At 40.4% G+C, this 16,635-nt stretch overlaps 1 pseudogene; it reads right to left on the reverse strand.

Moving 5' to 3' along the window:
• Positions 1-1,578: 1,578 nt before the first annotated feature.
• LOC116466309 (eukaryotic translation initiation factor 4B-like) lies at positions 1,579-3,462 on the reverse strand (annotated as a pseudogene).
• Positions 3,463-16,635: the final 13,173 nt, after the last annotated feature.

Raw genomic sequence — 16,635 nt, forward strand, 5'->3', positions numbered from 1 at the left:
GCCAGTCCACCCTAATTACTGAAATTCCTTTGGTACACACTTTTGTTCACTGGGCAAGTTATATTCATTATGCCCACTGCTGCAGCACACATAAACCAACACCCCTTCATGGCTGAGCAGGGCCTAATCTAGGACTGACAGGAGAAGTGCTTGCAAACCAAGATCAAGGTGTCATTTCTCTGCTAATACTGTCTACCAAGCTGATCCCTACAAAAACGCACATAAAAGCAGGCAAGTTTAGCTACTGTGTTGCAAGAGAAACCAGCACCTTGCTAAATAGTTCTCTCCATTACCATTTATTCTCTCAAGGGAGACTTAAAAAAAAAAAAAAGAAAAAGAAAAAGAAAAAACAACCCATTGGTCTGGCCACCTCATAAATCCAACAACCATTGGTGTGGCATTTCAGTGGAGAAGGAAACTTGGGGGGAAAAAACCATCAAGGTTGTAAGAAAGGCTCCCAATTTAACTGTCCCTGTCCCTATTTATCCACCTTTATTCACCACCCAAGACCATCCATTACCCTAGAGCACCCTGATCTATAAAAGGAGTCAAACCATTAGCAGTAGGCAAAGAGTGAGAACCAAAAGACATCAAGAAACAGATTTGCTTGAGAAAAGCAGCGATTCTGCCTTTCACAGCTCTCTATGGCTGAGAGAAAATGCCCAAGAGATCATCTATGTGACTTAGAGACTGCTTTTTGGGAGGTTACGAGTAGCATGAAGAGCTTAAGATGACAAGAGTCTAAATTTTTAAAGTTTCAAGGTTTCAACAGAATGTGGATATATTCGAACTTTCAAAAAGGACAGTGTTTAGAAAGGGTAAAACCAGGACACACAAACATTGGGAATTATGACCCCCAAATGATTCCAGCTCCAGGAAATAACCATTCTTGCGTTTGCTGGAGGTTGCACAATTTTCCCCTATTACCTGATACAAAATGACTCATTACCTCCCAAAAGCTTCTTTTCAAACCACAATTTTCCCATTTATCTTGGTCCAATGCAGTCCTATTCTTTATGGCCTATAGACTCACTCCCAACTACACCCTTGGAGGGTAAAAAAAAAAAAAAAATGAAAGAATTCCCCCTAGGCTGGCCCCCAAAACTCAGAATTAAATAACAGGAGAGGCTGAGAGTCTCCTGAAGACTAAAACAACTTGAGGCTAAATCTACTTTTCCAAGAGTGAAAAATTTATTCAGATGTTTGGGAATTCATATATGCCACAATAGGATAAAAACTAAAAGGTAGAAATCTCACACTTTTCCTTATACTTCCTTCCCCTACTGTCCAACCAGATTGCAGACCTTATATCACTGTCATTACCATTTCTGCTAAATGGAGGCTCCTAGGCATTAATCACTCTGGCAACTGCATGGTGACATAACGCACCACAACTTTCCCACTAAAAAGCTGTAGTCTCTTTCTCTCTGGCTATATTGGCGATTCTCCAGTTACTTCAATACTTTAAAGGCTGCAGCAGCATGCAAAAGAATTTCACTTAAAAAAAAAAGAAAAAAAAAAAAAGAAAGGTAAGAAAAGTCTCCAGGAGACGGTGAGTTTTATTTTGTCTTGTCTGGATAGAGGTTTGATTTGCTCTTGAATGTTCCAGGGTGGAGAGAAACTGGGAGAAAGCACAGGATGTCTAGGTCTACTCGGCGTAATCTTCTCCTTTCACCAGAAACGGAGACAGTAGTATACTTGCTTGCAGAACTGAACTTGGAAGCTGGATTTTCCTCAGGTTTCTTTGGCTCAGGTGCAGATCTGGAGTCTTGATCCTTTTTGCCATCTTTCCTATTTGACTCCTTTCGGTGGTCTTTGTTCCCTCCATCTCCTGGACCACAGCTAGAGTTCCCAGTTTGGCCTTTTGGGACTTTCATCCCATCCACTTAATTTTCATCTTTCTTTGCTGGTCCTTCCTCAGATGATTGAGCTGGAGCTAGTTTTCCCCCACCACTTGTAGGGGATTGCTGCTCTGTGTCTGAGCTCTGAGATGGAGCAGGAGGGTTATTACTTCGCTTCACCGAAGCATTCTCCTTTGGTGGAGGGGCTGGCATTACCTTTGGGTCCGGTAGGATCAGGTTTGGGACGTTTAGAAGTTGGAGAGTGACAATCTTCCTCCTTATTGAGTGTTTCATTTTCTAGAGACTTCTCACTCTCTCTCCTTCCTGCATTTCTGCCGGATGTGGCGGAGGTCTCAGTCTGCGATGACTCACTTCTGTCCGCGAGGTTCCATTCTTGAGTTTCTTCACTTTGCCAGCTTGGGTGTCTCTCCCGAGGCCGTCGTTCTAGTTATGGCTCATCCAGCTGACGCTGCAGCTTCTCTTGTTCTGTAGCATTTCTTCTACTTCTCTTTCTCTAGCAGCTGTGTCAACGGGCTTTGCCCCTCCAAAGATAGAAGCAGCTCGACTGGACTGGGAGGTACTAGCAGAGGAATCATCTTCCTTGGGAGTACTCCAAAGCTTTAGATTGTTTGGGTCTTTGCGGGGGACCTCTATCGTCACACCTATAATCATCCCAAGTGTAATCATCTCTGGAGCTCCACGACCGATCATCCCGTCTGTTGTATCGGTCTTCAGAGCGGTCCCTGCCTCCTCTGTAGTCATTATCCCTGCGGTACCCACTACCAAATGCTCTTCTGCCATTGCCTATCTGGGAATCATAGCCTCTATCATAGTGTCTGCTGCCTGGGTCATCATAGCAATCCTGGCCGCCATATTGATCCATATCCCAGCGTGGGCCATCCTGATACCCCTCCCGATACCCATCGCGATACCGGTCTGAATCATAACAATCTTGATACTTGTCTCCAAAACAATCATCACCTCTTCTAGGCGAGTAGTCATCCAAGCTGTCTGTGGCAGGACGAGCCCTCCAGTCTGTATCTGTTTTGTCAAAATCCCAATTTCTCTCATGGCCAAAAGAACGATCGTCCCTGTCTTTACCCTGTGCTTGATCAGCAGCGTCCACTCGAATTCTCCTGTTACCTAGAGATTCTTTATTGAGACTCAGGGCACTGAACATGGAATCCGGGTCATCAAATTCAGCATAACCAGAACCTTTCAACCTCTCTGGATTGCTGGGTTCACGTGGTAAACGCACTGTACTGATATTTAATCCTCTAAAGAATTCTCATTGACTCTTCTGTCACATCATAGGGTAGGTTCCCTAGAAAAGCAGTGTAGGGTGGCGATTTGGGAAGACCGCTCCAGTCGATAATGGGTTCCCTAGCAGTCCGTGGAGCAGTGGGAAGGATGGAACGGTCAACTGGGGGCGCCCTATACACATCGTCATTATTACTGTGCCAAGTTGAAACATCTCCTTCCGGGTCATCCGTTTCATCAGCCCAGCTGACTGGTTTGGATACGTAGCTGCTTCCTCCACCGGTCCCCCATCCTCAGCCAGAAAGTCTGTTAGGGAGATAGTCTTCCCCTTCTTATTCTTCTCTTTTGCTGAGGCAGCCATGTTGGGAGAGGGAAAGAGAACGCAAAGGGAAATCTTATGTTTTAACAACTTGGCAGAATAATTCACTGCAAGTCTGTTGATCTTAATCCAGCTAGAAACATTTCCCAGGTGTGTCCTTTTCTCACTTTGCTTATGTATATTCATGGTTCTGTTATAGTCATAATGGGTGTGTATGTTCAATTTGGTATTCTTCCTTTTATGTAACATGATGTATCCAAATATTTTCTATTTCCTATAGCATCTTTATATTCATCATTTTTAGTATATCACTAGAGTATATCATTTTTATATGCCATAGTTAGCTTCTTTCTATATATCTGTATTGTTGGGCTCTTAGCTTTATTCCAATGTTTTACCATCATAAAATAAACATTATATATACTTACACTTTTTATTAAACATTATTTCCTCAAGATAAATTCTATTACTTGGTCTAGGCATATTTATGATTCTTTCAATAAAGTAGCATTTTGCCCTTCAGGAAGACTGAATCAATTTACACTGCTATCATTAATGCATGAGCTTATCTGCTTCCCGAAGCCTTGCAGGCTTTGGCTTTTACAACTTTTTTAAAGTTTTTCTAAATTTTTTTAAGGCACAAAATGAAACTTCACAGTAGGTTTAATTTGCAGTTATTTTACCAACAAGGTTGACTGAATAGTTTTAAAATTATGATTTACTGACAGTGTTTCTTGTTGTATGAACTGTTTATTAATCATTTGTTTAATAGACAGTTGGTACTTTTACCTATTTATATGCACTCCTTATACTTTTTAGTTATTGAACTTTGTCTTCGTGTGCAAACTTTTCTCCAGTCTTCTGAATTTTTAAATTTCAGCTTTATTGATATTCATTCCGTCAAAGATAAAGCTATCTAAGTAATGAACCTGTCCATCTTTTTTTCATTTATATTCCATCAACAGTCAAAAAGTGGTTTCCCCTAGTGCTAGTCTTTTATATATGTGTATTTGTTTTTTTTTTAAAGTATTTAATTCCCAATCTACATGGATTTTTTTTTTTTTATGCAGAGTGTAGTGCAAAGTGTGGGTCTTTTAAATATTCTCATTATTGATATTCCTGTACACCAAGTGTTTCAAATTGGTTACCAGTACATTAAATGTCTGCTAGGACAAATTCTTCTCATAGCTCTTTTTGAATCTGAAATACTCTTTGATGTTCTTGCTCATTTATTTTCTCCACATACAATAAAAATTATATTAATTTTATAAAGCATCTTGCTTCTAATTGGTGACTTGTATCTAATTCTAATTTAGAATTAATTAAATCTAACCCTGAATCCTCTATGCACTGTGGTGAGTTGAGGCTGAGTTGCATCCTTGGTAAGGCTCAGCCTGCATTGATTTTATTCCTGCTACTTCAGGATTTTCAGCAGAAATCCTGGTGTATTCTCCATGCTGTTCCTCCTGGTGGGCCTAGAATTCTAATCTTTGTCTTCACAAGGCTGCTGAAGACTCTGTTCTGCTTCAGAGGTTTTCTGCTTCTCTTTTTAGACTCCAGCCTCATGCATCCCTGTAATTTAACAGATGTTCTGTGGAGACCTTCCGAATCTCCTCCCATATCCCTCCTGGCCTCTGCCTCCCAGCAGTGGTCTTCCATGGGTGCAAGGCCTGGGGTTATCAGTCTCCTGCCCAAGCACAGAATCAGCAAATGACCCCTGGGCACAGTGGCTGCAGAACTCAGCTCTCCCTAGCTGTGATTCTCCCTCTCTGGAGTTTTGGCTCTTTCAGTTCTTGCTAACTCAGAAGCCCTTTTCTGCCTTAAAATAGATGCCTCCTGTATTTTGTTCTAATTTTCTGCTTATTTTAGGTGGGAACACACTCTGTCACTAGCTAATTCATCCCACTTGGAAACATAGGTTTATTTCACCTTAAACATTTTTCTTCTACCTTCTTATATTTTAAAACCAAAAAATCTTATTTCTGTTTGACATATTCCTCAGGAAAGCCTATCCTGACTTCTCAGACTCAGTTAAGCAGTACATTTTATAGCACTCTCTACCTCTTTTTAAATATTTATTGCAATTTTAATTACTTAATTCTGCAATTTATTTTTTAATTATTTTATTTTATTTTATTTTATTTTATTATTTGAGACAGAGTCTTGCTCTGTCACCCAGGCTGGAGTGCAATGGTGTGATCTTGGCTCATTGCAACCTCTGCCTCCCAGGTTCAAGCGATTCTCCTGCCTCAGTCTCTTGAGTAGCTGAGATTACAGGCACCACTACGCCCGGGAATTTTTTGTATTTTTCATAGAGATGGGGTTTCACCATGTTCACCAGGCTGGTCTCGAACTCCTGACCTCAAGTGATCCACCCGCATTGGCTCCCAAAGTGCTGGGATTACAGGCATAAGCCACTGCACCTGACCTGTAATTTATTTATTTATTTTTAGAGACGGTGTCTCATTCTGTTGCCCAGGCTGGAGTGCAGTGGTGCAATCACGGCTCACTGCAGCCTTGCTCAACCTCCTGAGCTCAAGCAATCCTCCCACCTCAGCCTCCTAAGTAGCTGGGACTGCAGGCATGCACCACCATGCCCAGGTAATTTTTGTATTTTTTGTAGAGACAGTGTTCTGCCATGTTGCCCAGGCTGGTCTCAAACTCCTGGGCTCAAGTGATCCACCTGCCCACTCCTCCCAAAGTGCTGCGATTACAAGCGTGAGCCACCACACCCAGCCTGCACAGAGGTGTTTATAGTATTCTCTGATGGTAGTTTGTATTTCTGTGGGATCAGTGGTGATAATCCCCTTTATCAATTTTTTTGGTGTCTATTTGATTCTTCTCTCTTTTCTTCTTTATTAGTCCTGCTAGCGGTCTATCAACTTTGTTGATCATTTCAAAAAACCAGCTCCTGGATTCATTGATTTTTTTGAAGGTTTTTTTGTCTCTATCTCTTTCAGTTCTGCTCTGATCTTAGTTATTTCTTGCCGTCTGCTAGCTTTTGAATTTGTTTGCTCTTGCTTCTCTAGTTCTTTTAATTGTGATGTTAGGTTGTCAATTTTAGATCTTTCCTGCTTTCTCTTGTGGGCATTTAGTGCTATAAATTTCCCTCTACACACTGCTTTAAATGTGTCCCAGAGATTCTGGTACGTTGTGTCTTTGTTCTCAAAGAACATCTTTATTTCTGCCTTTATTTCGTTATTTACCTAGTAGTCATTCAGGAGCAGATTGTTCAGTTTCCTTGTAGTTGTGTGGTTTTGAGTGAGTTTCTTAATCCTTACTTCTAATTTGATTGCACTGTGGTCTGAGAGACAGCTTGTTGTGATTTATTTTTATTTTTTCTTTTTATTTATTTATTTTTTTGAGACGGAGTCTTGCTCTGTCACCCAGGCTGGAGTGCAGTGGCGCGATCTCGGCTCACTGCAAGCTCCACCTCCCGGGTTCACGCCATTCTCCTGCCTCAGCCTCCCGAGTAGCTGGGACTACAGGCACCTGCCACCACGCCCAGCCAATTTTTTGTATTTTTACTAGAGATGAGGTTTCACCATGTTAGCCAGAGTGGTCTCAATCTCCTGACCTCGTGATCCACCCGCCTTGGCCTCCCAAAGTGCTGGGATTACAGGCGTGAGCCACTGCTCCAGTCCATATTTCTAATTCTTGGTTAACAATGAAATTTGGGGCAGTTACTTTCCAGATTGCTACTGAAGACGTCACCCCAATAAAGGGCAGATGTTATTGTGAACTCAGCAAGGACACAGATATCACGAACAGTTTGCTAATAATAATTTCCCCCAGTTTATCTTTGAGCAAAAACATATTTCTCTGGATATTTTATATTTACCAGGGAAAAAAAACTAAGAACGTTTGGGGGTAAATGTTGTTTTTTAAAATATTATTATTATTTCCTATGGATAAATTTACTTACAAACTACGTCATGCAATACTTTGGAGTGTTTCTGGGGAACTTTGGGAAACATCTCTGGAAAGACCACACTTCCATCCAGAATGGGTAAGTATAACTAAGAACTTAAAAAACAAAATTATCTTTGATCCAGTTTAAGTGGTGATGTTAGTAAGTTGTAGCAATTGCTTGTCACTCCTTAAAGTCAGGTAATGACTACTACCAGTTTTGGGGGTTTTCTGTGTGCTAGATATCATGCAAAACACTTCAAATACACACGTTTTAACAGAACAATTCTGAAAGGTGTTATTACCACACTCATCTTACACTTGATAAAACTGAGATTCAGGCTGGGCGCGGTGGCTCATGCCTGTAATCCCAGCACTTTGGGAGGCCGAGGTGGGTGGATCACCTGAGCTCAGGACCAGCCTGGCCAACATGGAGAAACCCTGTCTCTACTAATAATACAAAAATTAGCCGAGCATGGTAGCACATGCCTGTAATCCCAGCTACTAGGGAGGCTAAGATGGGAGGATTGCTTGAGCCCAGGAGGCAGAGGCTGCAATGAGCCGAGATCGCACCATTGCACTCCAGCTTGGGTAACAGAACAAGACTCTGTCTCAAAAGAAAAAAAAAAAGCTGAGATTCAGAGAGGTATGTCACCCAACTTTTAAATGGCAAAACTGAGATTAAACCTAGGTATACCATTCTTCTGATGTCAGTGGGAACTACTTAGTTAGTGTGCCTTGACTGCTTCTCCACTGCTGAATATGGTGCTGCTATTTCTAGTTCGTAGACACTCACAGACTTGTGTAGACTGGTCTATTCTATCCAAATAACTAAATCCTTGAGGCTTCTCTCATTCTGCCCTTTCCCCATAGATAAAGCCATGACTTGGCTTTCATGTAGTCAGTGTTAAAATGTCTAGGCCATTTTTATGCCAATAACTTTCCACTTCTTTCTAAGAATGTATTTATTATAGATTAGCTTGTCTCTTGATGAATTGTCTAGGAACATGAGTTATCAGTGTTGGCTCATAGTTAAGTCATAAGACAACCTCCCATTAGCAACCATCACTTTTAGGCCCGGGGTAGAAAACACGGTTATTCCTAGATCTATAAAAACATCTGAATGCCCTTGGGCTCACTTGCCAGAATTAACCAGATGGGATATGTAACCATACCTGACAGCCTTCATCGTCATTTGTATACACCAGAAAGTGGATTTCTTGTAAAGGGTTAGTTATAGGCCTTGCGCTGCTACTGTATTCGAACACTTCTGAAAGGATTAGTTTAGCAAAAACAGCTTTGGGAAACTGCAAATTTCCTGTTCCAATCATGGGAAATGTGATTGATGAGAAAGATAGCACTTCCACAGTTGTCAAACATTTCTTGATTATATTTGCCATGATCTGAAATGTGCAAAGCACATTTACATAAGTTAAGGCTTAAGCTGGTGGAAAACAGAAAGAGTTGTGGTCCCAGCAACTCTGACAAGGACCTCTCTGCTATTGTTGGCTTAGTCAGGGCCTGAGAAGTCAGAAAGAGGAAACAAAAACAGGGCAGAGTACTTTCCAGAGACAGTCACACTCATTCAGGAGGGGCGGGTCCAACAGTGTGGGAATGGCTGCATAAAAATGGTAGCTCAATGCAACTAAAAGTGGTGTTTATGAAGGGTCTTTAATAACATGCAGTATTTATGTTGTTAAAAAAAAAAACAACTGTATTGGCCAGGAGCGGTGGCTCCCAGCACTTTGGGAGGCTGAGGCAGGCAGATCGTGAGGTCAGGAGATTGAGACCATCCTGGCTAACACGGTGAAACCCCGTCTATACTAAAAATACAAAAACAAAATTAGCCAGGCGTGGTGGCAGGCGCCTGTAGTCCCAGCTACTTGGGAGGCTGAGGCAGGAGAATGGCGTGAACCTGGCAGGCAGAGCTTTCAGTGAGCCAAGATCATGCCACTGTACTCCAACTCCAGCCTGGGTGACAGAGCAAGACACCATCTCAAAAGCAAAAACAAAAACAAAAACAAAAAAACTGTATTTAAAAATGTTTAAAGAGAATACTGGGCCAAAAAAAAAAAAGAGAATATTGGGCCTAACACGGTGGTTCACACCTGTAATCCCAGCACTTTGGGAGGCTGAGGTGGGCAGATCGCTTGAGCCCTTGAGTTCAAGACCAGCCTGAGCAACATGGTGAAACCCCATCTTTACAAAAACGCAAAAATTACCCAGGGATGGTGGTGTGTGCCTGTTGTCCCAGCTACTTGGGAGGCTGAGGTAGGAGGATCACCTGAGCCCAGGAGGTGGAGGTTGCAGTAAGGTAAGATCGCGCCACTGCACTCCAGCCTGGGCAATAGAGTGGGACCTTGTTTCAATAAAAATAAAAAAAAAAAAAAGAGAGAGAGAGAATCTCAACTAAGACATAAATATGCTGTCCAGTTGTGGTGGCTCACGCCTGTAATCCCAGCACTCTGGGAGGATGAAGCAGGCAGATCACCTGAGGTCAGGAGTTCAAGACCAGCCTGACCAACATGGAGAAACCCCATCTCTAGTAAAAATACAAAATTAGCCAGGTGTAGTGGCGCATGCCTATAATCCTAGCTACTCGGGAGGCTGAGGCAGGAGAATTGCTTGAACCCGGGAGGCAGAGGCTGCGGTGAGCCAAGATCGTGCCATTGCACTCCAGCCTGGGCAACAAGAGCAAAACTCCATCTCAAAATAAATAAATAAATAAATATGTATAAAGTCATAAAGTTGACTTGAAGGAAATATAGTAAAATGTTAACTAAAGTTACCTCTTAAGGCCAGGCACAGTAGCTCATGCCTGTAATCCCAGCACTTTGGGAGGCTGAGGTGGGTGGATCACTTGAGGTCAGGAGTTTGAGACCAGCCTGGCTAACATGGTGAAACCCCGTCTCTAATAAAAATGCAAAAAAAATTAGCTGGGCGTGGTGCCGGGTGCCTGTAGTCCCAGCTACTCGGGAGGCTGAGGCAGGAGAATGGCATGAAACCCAGAGGCGGAGCTTGCAGTGAGCCGAGATTGCGCCACTGCACTCCAGCCTTGGGCAACAGAGCAAGACCCCGTCTCAAAAAAAAAAAAAAAATATATATATATATTATTTGGAACTCTTCTTGGTCATCAAAATAAGGTGAGGAAAAGAAAAGAGGGTAAGTATAGAAATGAAAATGATAAAAAGTTATGCTTTACAGGCCGGGCATGGTGGCCCACGCCTGTAATCCCAGCACTTTGGGAGGCTGAGGCAGGTGCATCATGAGGTCAGGAAATCAAGACCATCCTGGCTAACACGGTGAAACCCCATCTCTACTAAAAATACAAAAAAAATTAGCCAGGCGTGGTGAAGGGCACCTGTAGTCCCAGCTACTTGACAGGTTGAGGCAGAAGAATGGCGTGAACCCAGGACGCAGAGCCTGCAGTGAGCCAAGATCATGCCACTGCACCCCAGCAACAGAGCAAGACTCTGTCTCAAAAAAAAAAAGGTTATGCTTTACAAATAGTACAATGTATTGTGAAAATAAAAAATAACATGAATGAGAAAGTGAAAAGACAACTCACAGAATGGAAGAAAATATTTTCAAATCGTATAGCCAATAAGACTAGTACCTAGAATATATAAAGATCTCTTACAAGTCAACAATTTTAAAAAATCCAATTTAAAAACCTACAAAGGATTTGAATAGACATTTCTTAAAGGAAGATATACAAATGGCCAATAAGGACATTAAAAAGATGCACAACATCATTAGCCATTAAGAAAGTGGAAATCAAAACCACAATGAGATGCCACTTCACCCCACTAGGATGACTAAAATGAAAAAGACACATTGCTGGTGGGAATATCAAATAAGGCAACAATTTAGGAAAATAATGTATCAGTTCCTTAAAAAGTTAGTTACCATGTGACTCAGCAATTTCACTTCAAAGTATATACCCAAGAGGCATGAAAACATATGTCCACACGGTAACCTCTACAAAAATACTATGGACTGAATGTTTGTGTCCCTCTTTAAATTCTTAAGTTAAAGTCCTAGTTCCTAATGTGATTGTATTTGGAGCTGGGGCTCTTGGGAGACAATTATGTTTAGATGAGGTCATAAGGGTGGACCCCATGATGGGATTAATATAAGAAGATGAAGGGACAAGCCCATGTGAGGAAACAGCAAGTAGGGGCCATCGACAAACCAGGATGAGGGCCCTTACTAAGAACTCGACCATGCTGGGACCCTAATCGCAAACCTCCAGCCTCCATACTATGAGAAAAAAAGTTCATTTTTGAAGTCATCCAGTCTATGATATTTGATACAGCAGCCCAAGCTGACTGAAACAACAAATGTTCACAGCAGCATTATTCACAATCGTCAAAAAGTAGAAACAACTCAAATGTCCATCAATTGAATGGATAAATAAAAGGTGATATATTCATACAATGGAATATTATTTGGTTAAAAGAAGAAAAAGTAATGAAGTTCTTATACATTCTGCAACATACCTGGAAAAAACATGCTAAGTGAAAGAAGCCAGTCACAAAAGGCCACATATTGTATGATTCCATTTATGTGAAATGTCCAGAACATATAAATCCATGAAGACAGAAAGTATAGTAGTGGTTACCAGAGTTTGGGGGAGGAGGAAATAAGGGGTGACTGCTAATGCATATGGAGTTTCTCTTGCGGTGATGAAAATTTCTTTGTTTTATTTATTTTTATTTTTTAGAGACAGTCTTGCTCTGTCACCCAGGCTGGAGTGCAATGGCACAATCATGGTTCACTGCAGCCTCAATCCCTGGCTCAAGTGATCCTCCCACCTCAGTTTCTGAAGTAGCAGGGATTACAAGTATGAGCCACCACGCCTTGCTGAAAATTTCTAAAAGCAGATAGCAGTGGACTCAGTAAACATACTAACAACCACTGAATTGCACACTTTTAAAGAGTGAATTTTATGGCATGTAAATTATATCTTAATAAAGCTGGTACCAAAAAAAACAAGAATCAATAAACCAAAAAAAAATCAATAAACCAATTCCTAGAAAATATATAGATATGATACATGAGATCATAGTAACAGAATAACTTAATTATAATGGCAAAAATAAGCCTCAACAGATATTCTCTGCTCTTGCATAAATATATTACAAATAATAATAGTCTCCAAGTTAATTATAGATATAATAAAATAAAACTTAATTCAATCTCAAGACATTAACATGATAAACTATAAAATTTGATAAAACGAAAGCAAAATGTAGATATTTTTAAAAAGATAATGCCAAAAGAAATTATTAGGAACTTGGCTTGCTACACTTTAAAATGCATCTTTCCACAGACTGGGAGAAAATTTTTGCAAAAGATATATCTGATAAAAAGAAGTATTATCTAAAACATACAAAGAACTCTTAAAAGTCAACAATTTTTTTAAAAAAACACCAAATTTTAAAATGAGCAAAAGATGTGAACAGACACTTCACCAAGGAGGATATACAGACAGTAAATAAGCATATGAAAAGATGCACAATTTCATGTTAGTGAGTTGCAAATTCAAACAACAATGAAGCAGGGTGAAGTGGCTCACACCAGCCTGTAATCCTAGTACTTTAGGAGACTGAGAAGGGAGGATTTCTTGAGTCCAGGACTTCAAGACCTGGACAATATAGTGAGACCTCATCTCTATAAAAAATAAACAAAATAAGCCAGGTGTGGTGGCTTATAGTCCCAGCTACCAGGGAGGCTGAGGTGGAAGGATCACTTGAGCCCAGGAGGTTGAGGCTGCAGTAAGTGATTGTGTCACTGCACTCCAGCCTGGGGGACAGAACGAGACCCCAGCTCAAAAAAAATAAAAATAAATAAAAATAAAAACAAAACAACAATGAGCTACCCTATATGCCTGTTAGAATGGTGAAAATCCAGAACACTGGCAACACCAAATGCTGGCAAGGATGTGGAGCAACAGGAACACTCATTTGTTGTTGATAGGAATGCAAAATGGTACAGCTACTTTGAAGACAGTCTTGCAGTTTCTTACAATCTAAACATACTCCTCTCATATGATCCAGCAGTCATGCTCATTGGTATTTACCCAAATGACCTGACAACTTTTGCCCATGCAAAAATCTGCACATAAATATTTATAGCAGCTTTACTCATAATTGCCAAAGCTTGGAAGCAACCAAGATGTCCTGCAGTAGGTGAATGGATACATAATCTACAGCACATTCAGACAAGAGACTATTATTTAGTGCTAAAAGGAAATGAGTTATTAAGACACACACACACACACACACACACAAAAACCATAGAGGAAACTTAAGGCATATTACTAAGTGAAAAAAGTCAATCTGAAAAGGCAAAATACAGTATGATTTCAACTATATGACATTCTGGAAAAGGCAAAATTATGGAGACAGTAAAAAGATCAGCTGTTGCCAAGAGGGAGGATGAATAGCAGAGCACAGAGAGTTTTTAGGGCAGTGAAATTATTCTGTATGATACTATAATGGTGTATACATATTACTAAACATTGTCAAAATCCATAGAATGTACAACAGCAAGAGTGAACCCAAATATAAACTAGGGGCTTTGGGTGATAATGATGTGTCAATGTAGGTTTATAAACTGTGACAAATGTACCACTCTGGCGCTGGATGTTGATAGTTGGGGGGATTGTGTGGGGGTGGGGTGTGAGGGGTATATGGGAACTCTGTACTTTCTGCTAAATTGTGCTGGGAACCTAAAACTACTCTAAAAATTAAAGACTATTTTTTAAAAATGCATCCTTAAATACCAATTATAAAACTAAATAGTTCTAAGTTAAGAATGGATAATGTAAGAACCACAATAGCAATTCTAGAAATAAGCCTTAATCTCTCAAAAAGTTTAATATACGGGTTGGGCATGTTGGCTCATGCCTGTAATCCCAGTACTTTGGGAGGCTGATGTGGGAGGATCACTTCAGGCCAGGAGTTTGAGACCAGCCTAGGCAATACAGCAAGTCCTCATCTATACAAAAACTTTTCAAAAAATTAGCTGGGCATGGTGGTGTGTTCCTGTAGTCCTAGCTACTTAGGAGGGTGAGGTGGGAGGATCACTTGAGCACAGGAGTTCCAGGGTAGAGTGAGTCATGATTGGGCCACTGCACTCCAACAGAGGTGATAGAAAAAAAAAAATACGTTTAATACATGGAGTATTAAGAATAGGATAGTGGAGAGATGAATCATCACTTAATAAATATTGTTGGGAAAGTTGGGTTTTATTATGAAGAAAATTAAATATCAATTCATACCTCACAATCAACACCTAATCACAGTAAAACTAACACTGATGGGTTACAATTTTTAACTTTTAACACCCAAAAGTAGTAGAATAAAAGTTCTATATTTATTTAATTAATTGTACTAAGGTGAAAATGTGTCAACTAATAAAGCAAATAGAAGATCTACCAATGGCAATTGATATGGATTCGCATAAAATACTAAAACATTAATTCTAAAAAAAGACATTTGCAAAACAGCAGTTACTCAAGAAATGTAGGTTGATAAATTGACACAATGGAACACAAGGCTCTATCCTCAACCAGGGTGGTAAACTGTCTAAAGTTCCAGAAATGGAATAGGGGATGGCAATTTATGGAATCCATGTGATAAATCAAAATAGTCTTCTATCAGATGATTGACGAGAGCGTGAGTTCAGTATGCAAAAATGTAAATGCATCAGACCAATCTGGTTCAGCTTTTATGTAACAAAGTTGTAAGTTGTTTTTCAGTTGCCATAGACCCCCAGGTTGAAGGTCACGTAACTGAACACCCAAGTGTGCAACCACGGGCAGAACCTAAGTGCTCAGGAGCAAGGAATGGGGACTGTATTAAGTAGTGGACACTACATGGCAGGATCCAGGATCCAATCAGATAAAGCCCTGATGTCACTCCATAACAGGATCCAGTCAGATCATGTCTCTTAGCACTACCTCATTGCAAGATCCAATCAGATCATACCCCATTATTCTATGGCTATAAAATCTGACCCAGCCTCCAGCTTGGAGAGACAGATTTAAACAAGGTCTCCCTCTGTCACCCAGGCCAGAGTGCAGAAGTGCAAACACTACTCTCTGCAGCTTTGACCTCCTCGGCTCAAGCAATCCTCCCACCTCAGCCTCCTGAGTAACTGGGTAGATTTAAGCACTTCCTCCTGTCTTTGTGTCAGCTGACTCAAAATAAATCTTTCTCACTGCAAAAACCTGGTATTTTAGTGTTTGGCTTTTCATTGCACAAGCAAATAGACCCAGTTTATTTGGTGACAACAGGGCACTTCAGAGATATCAATGTTTAAAGCACTACAATATGAGTTACATAAAAGTCAGGCAAATCAAGAATGGGTCAATTTTTGAAAATCTCTTACTATAATTCACCATATTAATAGGTTTAAGGAAAAAAACCAACATGATTATTTCCAAAAATACTGAAAAAGCTTAGACCAAATTTAACACCGATTCCTAACAAAATCTCTTGAAAAATGGTAATGGACCCGGTGTGGTAGCTCATGACTGTAATCCCAGCACTTTGGGAGGCCAGGGTGGGTGGATCACCTGAGGTCAGGAGTTCAAGACCAGCCTGACCAACATGGTGAAAGGCCGTCTCCACTAAACATGCAAAAATTAGCCAGGCATGGTCACACACGCCTGTAATCCTAGATACTCAGGAGGCTGAAGCAGGAGAATCACCTGAACCCGGGATGTGGAGGTTGTAGTGAGCCAAGATCATGCCATTGTACTTCAGCTTGGGCAACAAGAGTAAAACTCCATCTCGAAAAAAAAAAAAGAAATGGATGACTATTTCCTTAACATAATAAAAACAGATGAACTTCAATCCTAAAGGAGCATCTTACTTAGGAAAACTTTATAGGTATTTTTTCATTAACATCAGGAACAAGGTAAGTATGGTAACTATGATTTAACATTGTTCTGTAGGAACTAACTAATGCAATTGTATTGATCAAAAAATAGGATCATAGAATAGAAAAAGATGAAATAAAACTGTCTTCACTTGAAGGTGACATGATTTATACCTGGAAGACCCTAAATTAAATGGAAAAAATAATAATAATTAAAAAAACTCAGCTGGCAGCAATATATAAAATGAGCATGCAAACATCAAAAGCTTTAGGACTTCTACTTAGGCAAATATAAGTAACAGACTTCCTATCCCACTTTAAACAATTAGAAATTTGGTTAAAAGATATCTCAAATATTTTTTGAGATATTTGATAACAGGCAATATGGGACAGTGATTCCTTGGAGAGAAGAAA

Source organism: Hylobates moloch, unplaced genomic scaffold (genome assembly GCF_009828535.3).
Source record: "Hylobates moloch isolate HMO894 unplaced genomic scaffold, HMol_V3 SCAFFOLD_4, whole genome shotgun sequence".
NCBI lineage: Eukaryota > Metazoa > Chordata > Mammalia > Primates > Hylobatidae > Hylobates > Hylobates moloch.